This window comes from Balaenoptera musculus, chromosome 5 (genome assembly GCF_009873245.2).
Source record: "Balaenoptera musculus isolate JJ_BM4_2016_0621 chromosome 5, mBalMus1.pri.v3, whole genome shotgun sequence".
Lineage (NCBI taxonomy): Eukaryota > Metazoa > Chordata > Mammalia > Artiodactyla > Balaenopteridae > Balaenoptera > Balaenoptera musculus.
This window is the reverse complement of record NC_045789.1, coordinates 74,765,097-74,780,624: the sequence shown is the minus strand read 5'-3', so window position 1 is coordinate 74,780,624 and position 15,528 is coordinate 74,765,097. Positions and strand designations below refer to the sequence as shown.

At 45.0% G+C, this 15,528-nt stretch overlaps 1 protein-coding gene across 8 annotated transcripts in view; it reads right to left on the bottom strand.

Annotated features, from left to right (window-relative positions):
- The window catches only part of APBB2 (amyloid beta precursor protein binding family B member 2), a 363,766-nt gene extending 355,900 nt beyond the window's left edge, over window positions 1-7,866 (bottom strand). For 6 of the 8 annotated variants that reach the window (XM_036852187.1, XM_036852200.1, XM_036852201.1 and 3 more), the window contains exon 1: window positions 7,656-7,866. The gene's annotated coding sequence lies outside the window, so the exon portion shown is untranslated. The remainder of the gene's footprint in view (window positions 1-7,655) is intronic. The other 2 variants (XM_036852190.1, XM_036852195.1) reach the window with 1 other exon arrangement.
- Window positions 7,867-15,528: the final 7,662 nt, after the last annotated feature.

Genomic DNA, 15,528 nt, shown 5'->3' with positions numbered 1-15,528 from the left:
CCACAGCAGTGAAAGCACCGAAATCCTAACCACTAGACCACCAGGGAACTCCCCCAAGTACTGTCCTAAGCCCTTATCATACCTTACCTCACGAAATCCTCGTAACTACCACATTATGAGGAAACTGAGGCACTGTGTAATTCTGTTGTCCAAGTGTAACTGTGGTGTCCGACATCACATGGCTATGAAATTGCAGAGCAGTACTGGAATCCTAAAAGTCTGGCTGGTAACCACCAAATTCCAACTGCCTCCCCATAGGGTTGTCCTGTGCACACACTGCAAGATATTTAGCACCATCCTGGGCCTCCACCCGCTTGATGCCAGCAGTACTTCTTCCACAATCATGACAATCAAAAATGTTTCCAGGGAGTACTGCCAAATGTTCCCCGGAGAGCAAAACTGCCCCCTCTGAGAACCACAGCTACAGAGATTTGAAAGGCCAAATCTCTAGGTCCTTTATAGAAGCAGTGGCAAACCCTAGGTGTTGGATAGAAGAAGCAGGCTACAACACTTCCACTAAGCCAAAGAAAAATGGAAAAGGAGACAGCTGAAGGGTTTTCTGTAGCGGGTTCTGCCATAGTCCTTTGCTACGGCTCCTATAAGGCCTGTAAGGCCTCCCTACTCTCCCCTCCCTCAGAGTCTCACACACATGCCTCTACTGAAGCACCTTATATTGACACTCTGGTACATTCCTTTCTGTCTTCCTGAACTTCCCACTGTACCTGGCGCCAAGTATGTGTTCAATAAACATTTGCTGAACAAAGGCATGGACAAACGAAGCCGAAGATTCTGAGTGTACCCAAATGAATGCATGTCTGTCTGCACTAGTGATCTGGAAAAGGTATAAAAAAATAAAGCTTGGTTATCGGGGAGGATAAGAGGCTCTGCTCAGAATGCAAGGTTGAATCAGTGTTTCCCGAAGTATCTACGCCCCTCTGAGATCACTGTGAGTCCAGACCATGCCTCAGTTCTACTCAAAAATTCAGTTGTATTTGTTCACTCAAGAATGAATCAACTCAAGAAACCTAACTCGTAAGGAAATTCTATTTATTCATAACTTCCACTGATACAGAGTACTGCCCAGCAAATCAAGACACTCAATGTGGCAGGTCTGCCGGCTGACTCTACTGCCCAGGACAAAGGTCTACTTGGGAAACCAAATGAAGATCAGAAGGTAAGAACAAAGCCATCAAGCAGGAGCTTGATGCTCCCGGAAAGGGGTACCCACCATCCTCTCTCTAGCAGCCAGAAGTCTCAAGTGAGCCTCAGGGCTGCTGGAGAGGCCCTGAAATCCTCACGTCAACTTTCTGAAGTCATCAAAGGCCTCTGTCACCCCAACACTGCCTCATGATTGGCATGTGACAACTAATCAGATTCTGGTGTATTTTATTTACAGTAGAAATATCCTAGACTGGAATCTGCCCAGAGAGATTCACCACAGCAACCCTTAGTTTCAGACATATTTAGAAATTATATTTGGATTTTCCAACTATTCAATTTGTGTTCAGACGAAAGAAATGCACGTGGGGGCCATAATCTGGAGGCAACAGCTCCACCACTAAGCATGCAGATTTAGGTTAACGGGATTTTGAAAATGGACAAAAGGAGAAATTTTCACCTTCTCCCAAAGGCTGAATCTAGGAAAGTTTCATGTTGCGGTGGAAATAACAATACAGGCTTTGTTTAGGGCCTGGGTGAGTCCTTTAATGTTTCTGAACCAGAGTTTCCTCACCTATAAAAAGGGAAAAAAGAAGAGGGTACCCCAAAAGACAAAGTGAAATGTTTCCCGTATAGCACCAGGCAGAGGTGGCCCTTAATTAATAAATGTTATTTCTTCACCCTGTCAGTTCCTCAGCAACCCATAGACTCCTCTGTGTTGATTACAGTTCCAAGGCAAGCATCACTGTTCACTGTGCAGCCTTTAGTGAAAAGGACCTCAGTTTCCTTATCTCTAAAATAGGAATAGCACTACAGTATTTTGTAAGAATTAAATAGGGTAACAGCTGTAAAGCTCTTTGCACAAAGAGATCCACTATTAATAATATATTATTATTATGACCAGTGAGATCCAGATATTACTAAGCACAGATTTTTTAAGTATTATCTGAAAATACATAACCTATTTTCTTAAGCTACTATTTAAAACTCAAAAATAATTTGGGTTTTTTTTTTTTTTCCTCTCCTCCCACCCACTAACAGCAACTCAAACTAAAGGTGAATAATACCAATTCCATGAGCAAATTATTCTTAAACTTCCTCTAGTGACTTATCAAGGCTCACCCTGGAGGGCATGGCACTGCAGAGATCCAAACCAAGCCGGCTATAACACAACTCCCAGTTCTATGGCTGTAACTCCATCAGCATTTCCTAGAATCACCAATCCTGAATTGCTAAAGCACGCTGTTTGGGCAAAAAGAGGCCTGCATGCAAAGAAACAAAAACCAAGATCTGTCATTTTGTAGCCCAGCCTGCTAAAATTCACATTTCAGTCCCTTGTCCTTCCTGCTCTCTCAGAACCTTGTCTTTCATCTTGGCGTTTTCCTTGTCATTCTTGGGCTATAATTCAAAAATACTCGCTGGTTCCCAGAGCACTTTCAAAATTAGCTTCTTCTCAGCTCCTAGGACCTTGGGTCCGTACCAGTGACTCCACATTCCTGGAAGGCCTGGACGCGCCATCAGCCCACCCAGAAGCTCCAGTTTGGCCTGGCCTCCACTATTCAACTTGACCCTGAGGGCAGAGCTCCCTACATCTCAGGCCCAGATTCCCAGACTTATCAATTTCATGGACCATTAAGCTGCCAAATAAAAATATTCCCATCAATTTGTAAAAGAAATCTTACCCCCATATCCGAATGATATAATCTCAGAGAAAAGGACACATCTAATTTGAACACATTATGAAATATTCACTACACCGTCATCATCATCACTTGGATAAGGAGAGTGGAAACCTCACCAACAGACAACAGCCCTAGCACTGTGACGTGCACATAGTAGACACTCAGTTACTTTTATAGTGTGTAGAAACTAAGCTCTGATTCATAGGGCAGCGATTTGGGAAACGCTGCATTCCATACCACCGGTAATGCCAAGTCTTCCTTCTCCAACAACAGTGTTTCCCTTCACTCTCTGGAGCTCTGCAAGTTCTCCCCAACCTTGTCCTCCAAAGCACACACTTCTCCTAGCTCAGTTCCAAAAGTGCATTCGTTTTAGTCAACTTGAAAGGTAAAAATCAAAACAAACCATTCTGCCTCCTACTCCAAGCATTCCTGAAGCATACTTTCCAGGAGAGTTACACTGCAAAAACCTGTTATCGACTAGCAGACAAAATTTTGCAAGATTTTCACAAGAGGCAAAGGATAGAATGGTTCACTTTATTTACAATGACCAAATCATTCACAAACAATAAAGAAAAACCTTAATCCATAATCCCATACCGTTCATTTTTCCCATGTTCTCTTTCCATAGCTGTCCATATGAATCTGCACATTTTATACACCAATAAATGATACATTGTGACTTTTTTCCTGCTTGTAAAAGTAATGCCTGCCCTAGCATTTGTTCAATGCTTAGAAGACTAGGTAGGATTCAAATATTATGGAAATAAGGTTATGTACAGAGGGAATGTCTCCTGTAACTCTACACCCAATGGCCTCTGATACCTTTAAACCGATCAAGGCTTCTTACTTCTTGCCGAGTTGTGATGACTTGACTTTCTAGCCTCCATGTCCTTCCTCTCTTCCAGCTCTCACCTGGTGTTCGCAGTTACTGCCCCGCTCCTACCACAGGCTCAGCAACACTGGAGCCTAGTTATGACCAGAAGCTCTAGACTTACTGTCTATTTATTATCACTTATTTAAATGCTGACAACTCTGGCTCCTCTTCACCTGCCTCACTTGAACGTTAACGAGGCTGAGTTTTGTGACCGTCTTAAAAGCAAAGTACACTACAAACACCAGGTTTCCTTTGCTCTCTGCCCCATCATCATAGCTTGCCAAAAGAAAAATTCATGTAGCTGCATTCCGACAGCCATCACTCCTGCTACTACGGCAGCCGACCAATACAGCACCTGCTCAATACAGCGATGGTGCTAACATGAACTGATAATGATAATTTTATTCCAGAGACCAAGGGCTGCAATTCTGATCAACAGCTGAATCGACAGGACAGGGACATGGGAAAAGTTTGTCCAAATTTCACATGGGTGGGCCCCGGCAACCAAGGTACAGGGCAGCCTCCTCTACAGCCCCAGAGGAGACTTATTCCTTGGATTACCTGCATGCCCAAGAGCAGAGTGTCTCCTCAGAAGATGCTATAAAACAGTTTCAAATATCTACGGCGCTCTACCCAAATCTAATCATTACCTTATCTCCTACCTAAACCTGGCATCGCTGCAAAGAGTTAATGTTATGACAACCATCCTTTGACAAATAAAAACCAGAACGGACGTAGGAATTGGCCAAAAAAAGGAAGGGCATTCCACAAAGCAGGACAGGCCAGACTTAATGAAACAAAATCGGCTTCATCTAAGGTTTTATCTATAGTCCCCCTTTCCAAATGGATGCATCACAGGCCCCTGGGCTGGGACATGAAGGCTCAACAGACACCCAGAGGGTGCTTTCTACTGTTACACTCTCATTTTACAGATGGGAAAACTGAGATCCAAAGAAGTGAACTGACTTTCCCAAGGTCACACAGTAAATTTAAGTAGTGGACGACCCTGGTCCAGAAGGCAAGTCTTGGGAGTCCCTGGTTGTGGTCTTTTCGTCAAATCCCACCAGACCCTTTATTATGGAGAATCTGTCACTCTGCCTTTGACAAACTATTTCAACCGAAAGAAACGCCATCAACACATATCAACATGCAGAATATGCACTAATAACACATAAAATTAAAATGGGTAATCTGGGCTTATCTTTCTTACATTCATTTGTTGGTAGTACAACATTGTTGAAAATAAATGAACATAAAACAGTTTTTAAACCTGGATGGAGGCTTCTTAAAAACATTCAAATCATTTTGAAGACATGCTGTTCCAATCAAGTCTAATTCTAAATAACAAATATGTTTTACAAGAGAATGCTTATTGAATAATAATGAAAACAGCTGAAGATAGTCTCATATAAAATAAAACTTTGAAGTTCTATTGCTGTACAAGCAAAGGACTGTCCACATCCTCAGAGGGACTTTCTTGGGAAGCTGACATTTATGTCAAAGATGCTGACATGTAAGATATGTACGAAGCTCAATATCAGACATGACACATAGTAAATAATGAACAAATGCTATTTTCCTTAACTTGGGATAGGAAAATAAGCATCACCCACATAAGCAGTAATATCTTCTTACAATACTTTACTAAAAGTCTATCCTGTGCCCCTGGAAAATTTAAGGGGTTATACCATCAGGGTACTGAATATTTTAAAAGCATAACTGAAGAAGGTATAGAGAGACAACATTCCATTTCTCTTAAAAGACAAATTTAGATGTCCTGAAATGAGGGTAATTAACATAACACTGTTCTAGTACAATGGCAAGCCTTTCAGTATTAATTCCTGCTGTAACAGAAAAGAGAGAGAAAAAAAAGAAAGAATCTGATGTTTGTTGTTGTTTCTCTGGTGGCAGAAAAAAAAAAAGGTCATCAAAAAGTTGAAACATGACATAAAAAGAGTTAAGTTTTAAAATATTTTATCTTTGTACACGTGGATTCTTGCACTATTTAGTAGACTTTTCCTAAATGATTCTGTAGTCAGTATTCTTATTACTCCAGTTAACTGTAAAAAGCCAGTCTTTCACACTTTAGCTTGAGTTTTTCCACTACCACTTTATAAAAGTTTCAGAAAAGGGGACCATGCTGGCTCCCTGCAGATGAATTACTTAGTTAAAAGTATCTTTTTGAAGACAGAATTAAAAAAGTAAACACCTTCCCTAGAAAAGGATCTCAACTTTAGAGTTCTTTCTCAAAGGCCCTGAGCAAATATCTAGACCAAGCCCAGTCTAGGTAGACCCTGAGTGATTTTTCGAGGTCATATAGTAAGCCAACGACCAAAGGACAGCTATAGAAACCTTGCATCTGTTTTCCCCAGGTGTTCTGACTACCGGACCATTGTACTCTACTGCCACCTGTGTTCTCTCAGCATTTCCCCCAGCGTGGACGTTCCTCATTATCCTGATAAATGTCATCCTTTCAAAACAGTTCCATTTCTAGGACTGTGCAAGTTACGATAAACAACTGTTGAACAAATAACTGCTTTCAAACTACAAACTGAAAACACAACAAAGCGGCTTCATAAAGAAATCCCCCTTCCTGAAAGGCCATCTACCCGAATTCAGATATTCTTAATTATCATGGCCATTTAAGGACAAGATTTGAAGTATAAATCCATGACAAGAAAAATAAACCAAAGACTTAAGAGAACCAAATCCAGAATAACGGGTCAGGATGCCACTGCTTGCTTTTTAAATCAGTGAAATATTAAAACAAATGACAAACCAATGCCAACCTCACAAAGTTTCTTCATTTCTTGTAATTCAAACACCACTGCTGGCATCATTTTATGATAATCCTTTAGGTATTTTACCTAAGTCATCAGGCGCAATGTAAAGCCAGTGACTGAGGGACTTCTAAAAAACCTGCGCCCAATCTTGTCTGAGCTTCCGACACTGACCTTATTCTCCTCTCAGTGTTGGTCCTCCCCAACCACTCCATCCATCCAAAACCGTCTGGGACAGTCATGGCTCTAAACAGCGCTGAACTTGACTACAAAACGGCCACAACTCTAAATCTGGTTTCTTTAATGTATGATTTTTTAAAATCCAGGTCCCACGGTCCTTCGGCCCTTGGCCCCTGACCCCTCAGTTCTAGACCTCTCCGCCGACATCAAGACCACCTTTCATTGTTTCTATGGGACTCCGCACCCCTCCCTCCGTCCAGCAATCTTTTTCATCGCACAAATGTCATTTCTAGCGTTCAACCCTCCATTCCGCCCGGCGGGCAGCAGAGGGGATTTCAGGACCAGCTTCCCTGATTCGGTCCCCTTCGCACAGCCATTTTCTAGTTAAAACGCTCCCTGCCTCCGAGGGGGAAATGAACTTTTCCCCCTTTGAATCCCCTATAAGCCAGCTCGGTCTTCAACTCCCCGGCAGGAGCGCGCTGCCGCACGGGGAGAGCCCAGTCGCACAGAGGAGGCCGGTGCCAGGGCAAGGGGGTGTGCGCTCTTCCCCGCCGGCGCCCACCCTCACTTTTCCCCTCCGCAGCCCCCGCCTGGCGCACCCCCTCCAACCCTGTCTCCCCCGCCCCAGGCCCTGCAAAGCCCCGGCTGCCGATGGAAAGAGGGCGCCGAGAAGCCAGAGGGATGGAGTCAAGGAGTGAGCCCGCGGGCGCCGTGCCACCCAGCCCTGCGGCGCGGGCGCAGGGCGCACGGGACTCCGCAGCAGACGCCCGCTGCAGATGCGGTGGCAGCTGCTGCAGCTGTGGCTGCGGCTGGGCGAGCGGCAGTGGCCGCGTAGCCCTCGGGGCCGGGAGGAGAGGAGCAGCCGCCCCGGCTACGCGCAGCCACTCGCCGCAAGCTGCTGCCGCTGCCCAGGTCTCTCACCAGTACTCCCGGGCCGCCCCCGGGGTCGAGAGCAAAAGCAAGGAAGAAAGCGAGGCTCACCGGCGGTGCGCGCGGCGCTCGCCTCGGCTCCGGCGCCCGGCAGCTCTGCTCCAGTCTCGCCCTGCCGGGAGCGCCAGGATCAGCTGCGGGTACAGCGCACGAGCTTCCTACTTGAGACCAGGACTGGCTTTGGCCACTGAGCATGCCCAGTTCCGCTCCATGAGTCCCGCGCAGAGAGCGGCGCCGGCGAGATTCCACTTCTCCGGGCTTTGGCGGCGGCTGCGCGGAGAGGCTGGAGGGGCCCGACCGGGCGGGGGCGGATCCCGAGAAAGGCGGGGCCGGGGGCGGGGGCCTGGAAGGAGGGGGCGGGCCGCGCTCCTAGAGCGACCCCTGCAGGCAGAGGCTTTGGGGCCTCTCGAACTCGCGCTCCCCTTATCATCTGAGAAGATAGCAGGGAGGCAATGCGGGCCAGAGTGTCGAGACCCAAAGCGATGCATCCCGGTATGATAACCCCTCCATGAGGCTCGGCGTCTGTCTGCACCAAAAGGTAACCTTATCCCTGGCTAGTCTTTTCTCCCACATGTCTGCATTCCCTTATAACAGGAAAATGTCCTCAGATGAGAGCTGCCCACGCCCATCCAGCTGCAACTTGTAGGCGAGATCTTCTCCTTCCTTTTGTCTCCTTATCTAGAACCCCAGGCATATGACACACACACACACACACACACACACACACCATTTCTTGATGTGAAAATCACAGCAAGATCGCCTCAAGGAAGAAACACACCTGCAGGAGGGGGGAAACATAATTTCCTTCTCACCTCTAGGAATATTAACTAAATTTTAACAAATTTAAACAGACAAGCAAGGTCCTGATAAGAATGGACACTCAATAGGTAGTAATCAGTGCTCTGCCCCAGACACTGTGAATAACGTCCCCAAAGCATCAATGGGGTTGCTCTTCACCGATGCGGTGGTCAAAGTTGAGCCTGCGTCAGAATCGCCTGGAGGGTTTTCGGAAACAGATTGCTGGACAGAGTCTCTGAATGGGTAGGTCTGTGATGCGGCCCAAGCATCTGCACATCTAACAACTTTCCGGGTGATGCTGGTGCTGCTGGTCTGAGGACCACACTTGGAGAACCACTGCTCTACACACAGCCTTACCTACTATCTCCTTCAGGAGGATTGTGCTAAAAGTAATTTAATAGTAATTACAAAGTAATGGCTCCTCCTCACTCATCCTCTTCCCCAAACCTCCAGAATGCACTCCTTCCTCAAACAGCAAACTCACACCCCACCGGTCCTTATTCTTCATGAGAGGACTCGATGCAGTTGGGGCCGGCATGACGTTTTTCCTTCGACATCATGAATTTATTGAGGACGCACAAGATCTTATGGTTAGCCTGGGGATAGCAGTGAATAAAAAAAGCCTAGACCCCTGCTTTCATAGAGCTTAGTCCAGCGAGGTGGTCAGAAATCCATTAAATAATCACTCAAAAATGTCATTTCAAACATGAAGAGTGTTAGGAGGGAAATCTACTAGGTGTGTATAAAAGGGTGTATAATGGAACCCTGACGCACACTCGAGTGGGGTTGGAAGGAATGAGTGGTAGGGGAAAGCTGCCTTGTGGAAGAGGGGTTTCTGGCATTTGCACCCCCAAACCTCTGCCACGAACAATTTCCCTCAGACCAATCTGGAGGCCAACAATCACGTCACTTCTTCCGCAACGCAAAAACAATATTGCCACTGAGAAATCCCTATAAATCCATGAAAGTGCCCATCCTTGGGGCTGAGTCTCTGCACCCCAAGATCCGCCTATGGAGTTCGTGCACCACGGATAGTTGGGGGCCGCAGTTTAACCTACTTTGGGAAAATGCAGACTCTTAACTGTAACGCCTTTTAGTTCTAGCCTATGTCCTTCAGGCCTAGAGAGGAGAGGAAATTAGCCCAAGACCAGCCCTCCCGTCAGCAGCAGAGACGGGACCCGCCACCAGCCTTCCAGGCAGGTCCTCTTTCCGCAGGTACTCTATTCCCTCGGACTCCACAGCTCCCCAGGAGTCCGGCCCTGCCATCCCCACTCTCGGGGGTCCGGGGCAGTAAACGGCGCCCGCCCCTCCAGGCTTGATCTCCTCGGGACCGGGAGGAAAACCCGCAGTGGAGTCCTCGGCGGCGGGGCGGGGCGGGGCGACGCGCGCAGGCGCAGTGGCCGCCAGGTTGGGCAGAGGAGGCGCCGAGCTCCACACCTGATGCAATCAGCCTTCCGGAAACGGGCCCGGCGGCCGCGCTCACGCAGGAAACGCTCCTGCGCCCTCTCCCGGCCGCTGCGCCACCCGCCTGCCTGGCGAGCCTTCTCGCCGCTCGACTTCGCCCCGGGCGGAGGGCGACGTTCGGTGACCCACAGGGGACCCGCAGGAGGAGTTGGGAGGTCACCGCCAGAAAAAGCAAAATCCCTGGCTGCCCCTAATAGTGACGTGGAAACGGCCACAGAACGTTCCGTGGCTGCAGGAGGAAATTCCCTTAATGATGTATTATTTCCAGAGAGGATGGGGTTGGGGGGAGCTTTTAACCTTCCTTGCTTGCTTGCTTCCTTCTTCCGCCTCCCGACACACATTTTCTTTCTCCCTCACGGAAAGGAACGTTTACAGTCATAGCTGTTTTCAGGCAGTATGGAGAGGACTCCTGGGCCCCCTCCCCCCGCGCTGCTACATAAGTAACAGCACGTTAGCTCTGCTGCCTAGAGCCTCCCACCACGCATTTTACAAATAAGTCATTGGTTTCTCTGTACCTCATCATTTCGGTTTACAAAGAAAATCATTTTTCGTTTCACCACCTCATGCAATTTTGATATCTATTGTGGTTTTTTTTCCCGTCATGCCGACTCACCCATGAATTGTTTTCCAAGGAAATGAAATATTCCAAGAGCATGTTTATAAAAGCATGGAAGTAAAAATTACCTGTGTATGTCCTTTGAGACCAAAGGGGGAAAGAAAAGGCAGATTCAAGGGATTTTAGTTGGAAGGATACTTAGGAGATCATTCTAGAATCAAGTCTGGATCAACTCTTAGATGCTGCAGAGGACCTGTGGCCCAAAGAGGTGAATGGCTTTTCCTTAACAGACAACTCAGCAGAAGTGGCACTTGAACACAGATTTCTTTTTTTTTTTTAAACATCTTTATTGAAGTATAATTGCTTTACAATGGTGTGTTAGCTTCTGCTTTATAACAAAGTTAATCAGTTATACATATACAATATGTTCCCATATCTCTTCCCTCTTGCATCTCCCTCCCTCCCACCCTCCCCATCCCACCCCTCTAGGTGGTCACAAAGCACCGAGCTGATCTCCCTGTGCTATTCGGCTGCTTCCCACTAGCTAGCTATTTTACATTTGGTAGTGTATATATGTCCATGACACTCTCTCACCCTGTCACATCTCACCCCACCCCCTCCCCATATCCTCAAGTCCATTCTCTAGTAGGTCTGTGTCTTTATTCCCGTCTTGCCACTAGGTTCTTCATGGCCTTTTTTTTTTTTTTTTCCTTAGATTCCGTATATATGGAACACAGATTTCTTGACATCCCAATCTAATGAAAGAATACATTTGTTATTTGCATAAACACTATACAAAGTGCAAGACTACATCACAATGCTTTCAGTCCAAAGGTTACCAAGTACAAAATCGATGGCAACAAAAGAGATCCTATTACTTGTTCCTACTTCTGAAGTCATTAGTCTTTAAAGAGTACTTGATTTATCCAACCACTATACAACCTATACAACTACTTCTAAGATAATCAGAGACTAGGCATTAAATATCTTAATTACAGCGGTACGACATTCTTCAGAACTTCCAGACATCAAGAAATCTTTTGAGTCAACATTTAGAGCTTCTAGTATTTTTGCATGATCATGTGGTGTATGAACTGAGGTTAAACCAAGGGAATTTTAATGATCACAACAAAATATCAGGGTTAAGATTTTCCACTGTACCGATTTAAAGTACTTTATCAAAACAGAAATCAAAGTGAAATACAAAAATAACTGCAAATAAGAATTTTCAGAACCCTACCCACCTTTTTATCTTGATGAATGTGTATTTCTTTTTTGGAATGTTCTGACATTTAGAGATCTGGGAGAATACCTTCACTTATGCAAAAACAGAGTCAAGTAAATGTCAAAACACAGAGGTGCAAAGTGCAAACATCACAATAAGGTACTATTTACAGAATAGCCAGCCTTTAGTGGGTGCTAAGCCAGTACCAGATACTGGCTAAGCATTTTACATAGGTTATTTAACTTAATCTTCACAATTACTCTGTGAGTTAGGTACTATTGTTATCCCTATGTTACAGGTAGTAAAAGTGAAGTTTGAGAATGTGAAGTAATTTACCTGAAGGCACAACAAACCGGTTCAGTGGCAGAACTTGGATTTGAACCCAGGTGTTTGCCTGGAGCTTCAGCTCTTTAAGTAACACTCTATACAGAAAAATGCAAATACTGAGAAAATGACTGTGATTTTTGTCTCATATAAGAAAGGTAGTGGGGGGAATTCCCTGGCAGTCCAGTGGTTAGGACTCCGCGCTTTAACTGCCAAGGGTGTGGGTTCAATCCCTGGTTGGGGAACTAAGATCCCACAAGCTTCACGGTGCGGCACAAAGAAGGAAAGGAAGGGGAAGGGAAGGGAAAAGAAAAGAAAGGAGTGGAGTATTGTACTTACTCTCCTTCCAAAAATAAGACTTGGTAAAATTAATTTGTTGTCTGCAGTAGGAAAGAACCCCTTCCTAATTAATGAATTACAGTCCCCAAACTTAGGACCAATCTTACCCACAGATATAAGGCGGATGATCAGATACCTAGTGATTTTTGGGGTTACCAACAAGGTCTCTCCTCTGATGGACTGTCTCCATGTCTGGCTGGTTTCTCTAGTTCTAAACTGTCCAATGTGATAGTCACTAGCCACATATGGTTTTTTAACTTACATTCATTATAATTAGAATTAAAATTTCAGTTCCTCAGTCATATTAGCCCCATTTCAAGTGTTCAATAGTCGTGTGGGCTAATGGCTACAATATCGGACAGTGCAAGTATAAAATACTTCCATCACTGCAGAAAATTTTATTGGACAGTGCTGCTCTAGTCCTTTATCCCAATAGTGTAAGACTTTAATCTCTCCTCATTCTTAATCATTTCCTCCTCTGAAAGGAACCATGTTTTTAGCTCTATCTAGCTTTCCTCTGAGCTTTAGTCCTATTTTTCCAAACTAAAATTGTTGTCAGAGTGTAGAATACCATCATGGAAAGATACCGGCTTTGGAGTAAAACTTTATTTCACATCCCAGCTCTTTTATTTATCACCTGTGTGATCTTGGCAAGTTACTCAACCTCATTGAACCTTGATTTTCTTATCTACAAAATGGGCATCTTAATCTTTTCATCATCGGTTTGTTTAGTGTTAAATGAAATAACACATATAAATCTTCTGGTAGGCCTCACAGAGATTTCCTTCCTTCCATTCCTATTTCAGTTAATGATATCACCAATTACTCAGGTTTCCAAACTAGAAATCTCAGTCATCTTCAATTCTTCCTTCCTCCTTAACCACCCGCATCAAATTAGTCACCAAGCCCTGTTGCTTCCACCTCAGGGATGTTTCTCAAATCTGGGCCTTCTTCTCTGTCCCACTCCCACTGTCCTCATTGGCTTTTCATGCACTGTTTCAATATCCTGCTGACTGACCTTAGGGACACTCATCACTCCCAGTCCAAGCACTTCCTCCGTGCTGCTGCCAGAGTGATCCTTCTAAAAAACGACGCTGATGATGTCACTCCCTTTCCTTAAGACTACTGATGACTTCCAGTTGCTTAAGGATAAAAACTACTAAACCTAAGGACTCACATGACTGCCCCGCCCCCATTCCATTTCAAACCTATATTCAGACTCCTCTACTACCAACCTCCCTTTCAGCCACCCGTTCCCCACCTCCACGCCACCAGTACACCCCCTGCACTGACAACCAATGCTCCATGAGGCATTCCTGGAATAGGTAATGGCCTTTCTTGTCTCTGCCTTTGCACACACCCTTCTCAAGCTGAACTGACCCTTTTATGCATTCTGTACCTGGCAAAATCCTACTTATTCTTTCTTATTATCTCTAGTACAAAATCTTAGTCAACTCTCCTAGGAAAAAGTGATGACCAGCTCATCCGTGACAGATGCTGTGTTCCGGCTACCCAGGTTTAAATCCTAGCTACACCACCATGCCACTGGTGGTTCTGGAAAAGTGACTTACCCTCTCCAACCTCAGTTTCCTCATCTGAAAAGGTTGGTAATCATCGTATGTACAACTCAGTGTTGTTGAAAGTATATACTGAGATAATGCAAATAAAGCTCATAATAATGCACCTGGCTCAGAGGTAAGCATTCAGTATATATTACCTTAAAATTATTACTATTATGGTTAATATTTATCTATTTTATCCTTTTGTCATTAGGTGGCTCTTTTTACATTTTAATTCAATTTTTTACTTTCAAGGATTTTTATATTTTACATTTATATTTGATTTTACATTAAATAAAAAGTGTTTTATTACAGAAGTAATTGATATTCATTGAACAAAATTTTGGAAACACTGATAACAAACAAAAAAGATGAAATTCTCTATTATTTGAGACACTTCTTGGTTGCAAACAAAAGGAACCCTCTGTAGTTAATTTATCCAGAAAAAATTACTGGAGGGTTGTCAAGTAGCCCACTGTATCAACATATAGATGGAGACTTGGTTCAGAAAAGGGTCAGGATCTATGGAAGCTGGCAGCAAATAACACAGACCAGACTATGGCATACTATGTCACCAATTGCCCCACTCCACTGGTCACTTGCTGTGGCCACTATTCCTGTACCTTGGCAACTTAGCATCACAGTCTCCCTATTCAAGTTCACAGGTGGAAATATCTAAGGTCACACGCCCATGCCTCAGCAGCCAGAAGGCAGAGAGAGGGAACATTTGCCTCCCTTCAGATTCTCTATTGGGAGGTAGGGCCTCCCACAACCCAAATTCATACAATAGGGGATTCACCAAAAATGGAAAGAGGGCCTATCCCCTCCCCAACTCTCCCACCCCCTGATGTGTTACCCATGCTTGATCACTCACTGGCAAACATCATGTACTTCCATGCTTTTGTGCCTTTGCTTATGCTATTTACTTTAGACTCCCTGCTTTATCCATTCACCTTGTGCACTTTTCAAAATCATACTTCTTCTTTAAAGACCAAGATTCCTCCTTGAATGTACTACACATGTTATGAAACTGAGCAGGACACTGCAGGGCCCTCCCAGGTACAAAAGCCCCTCTGAGTCACCTGTTTCTTGTTTATAGAAAAAAGCTTTAGTCTCCTAGGCCTTCCCTGAGTTCCAAAGAATAGGCATAAGCAGTTACTAATTAGAGAATTGAGAGAATGCAGAAACAAAGTAAAAGTAGTTAAACAAGAAATATAATGACAATAATTCAGCAAGAAAACAGAGTCCTACTTCCTCCTTAAGGGATATACGTAACACTCTGACACTCTTTAAGTTGTTCTACAGGAACTAAGGCCACCCCCCCCCCCCGACCCACCCAGGTGGAGACTGGTGACTATAAGCATGTAGACCCCAGACTGGTTGGAACCCAGAAGGTTGATGACTAAGATTCCTGAAACTTCACCCTGTTACTTCACCAGCCAGATAGAAAAAAACTCACACACCCTTCAGCCCTCACCCCAGTTCTTGCCTTTAAGAACCCCTCACTGAAAGCCACTGGGGATTTCGGGGCCTTTGAGCATGAGCCACTCACACTCCTTGCTGGGCACCCTACAAATAAATGGTGTACTTTCCTTTAACACGACCTGGTGTCAGTAAGTTGGCTTTGCTGTGCAGTGGGTGAGTGGACCCAAGTTCGGT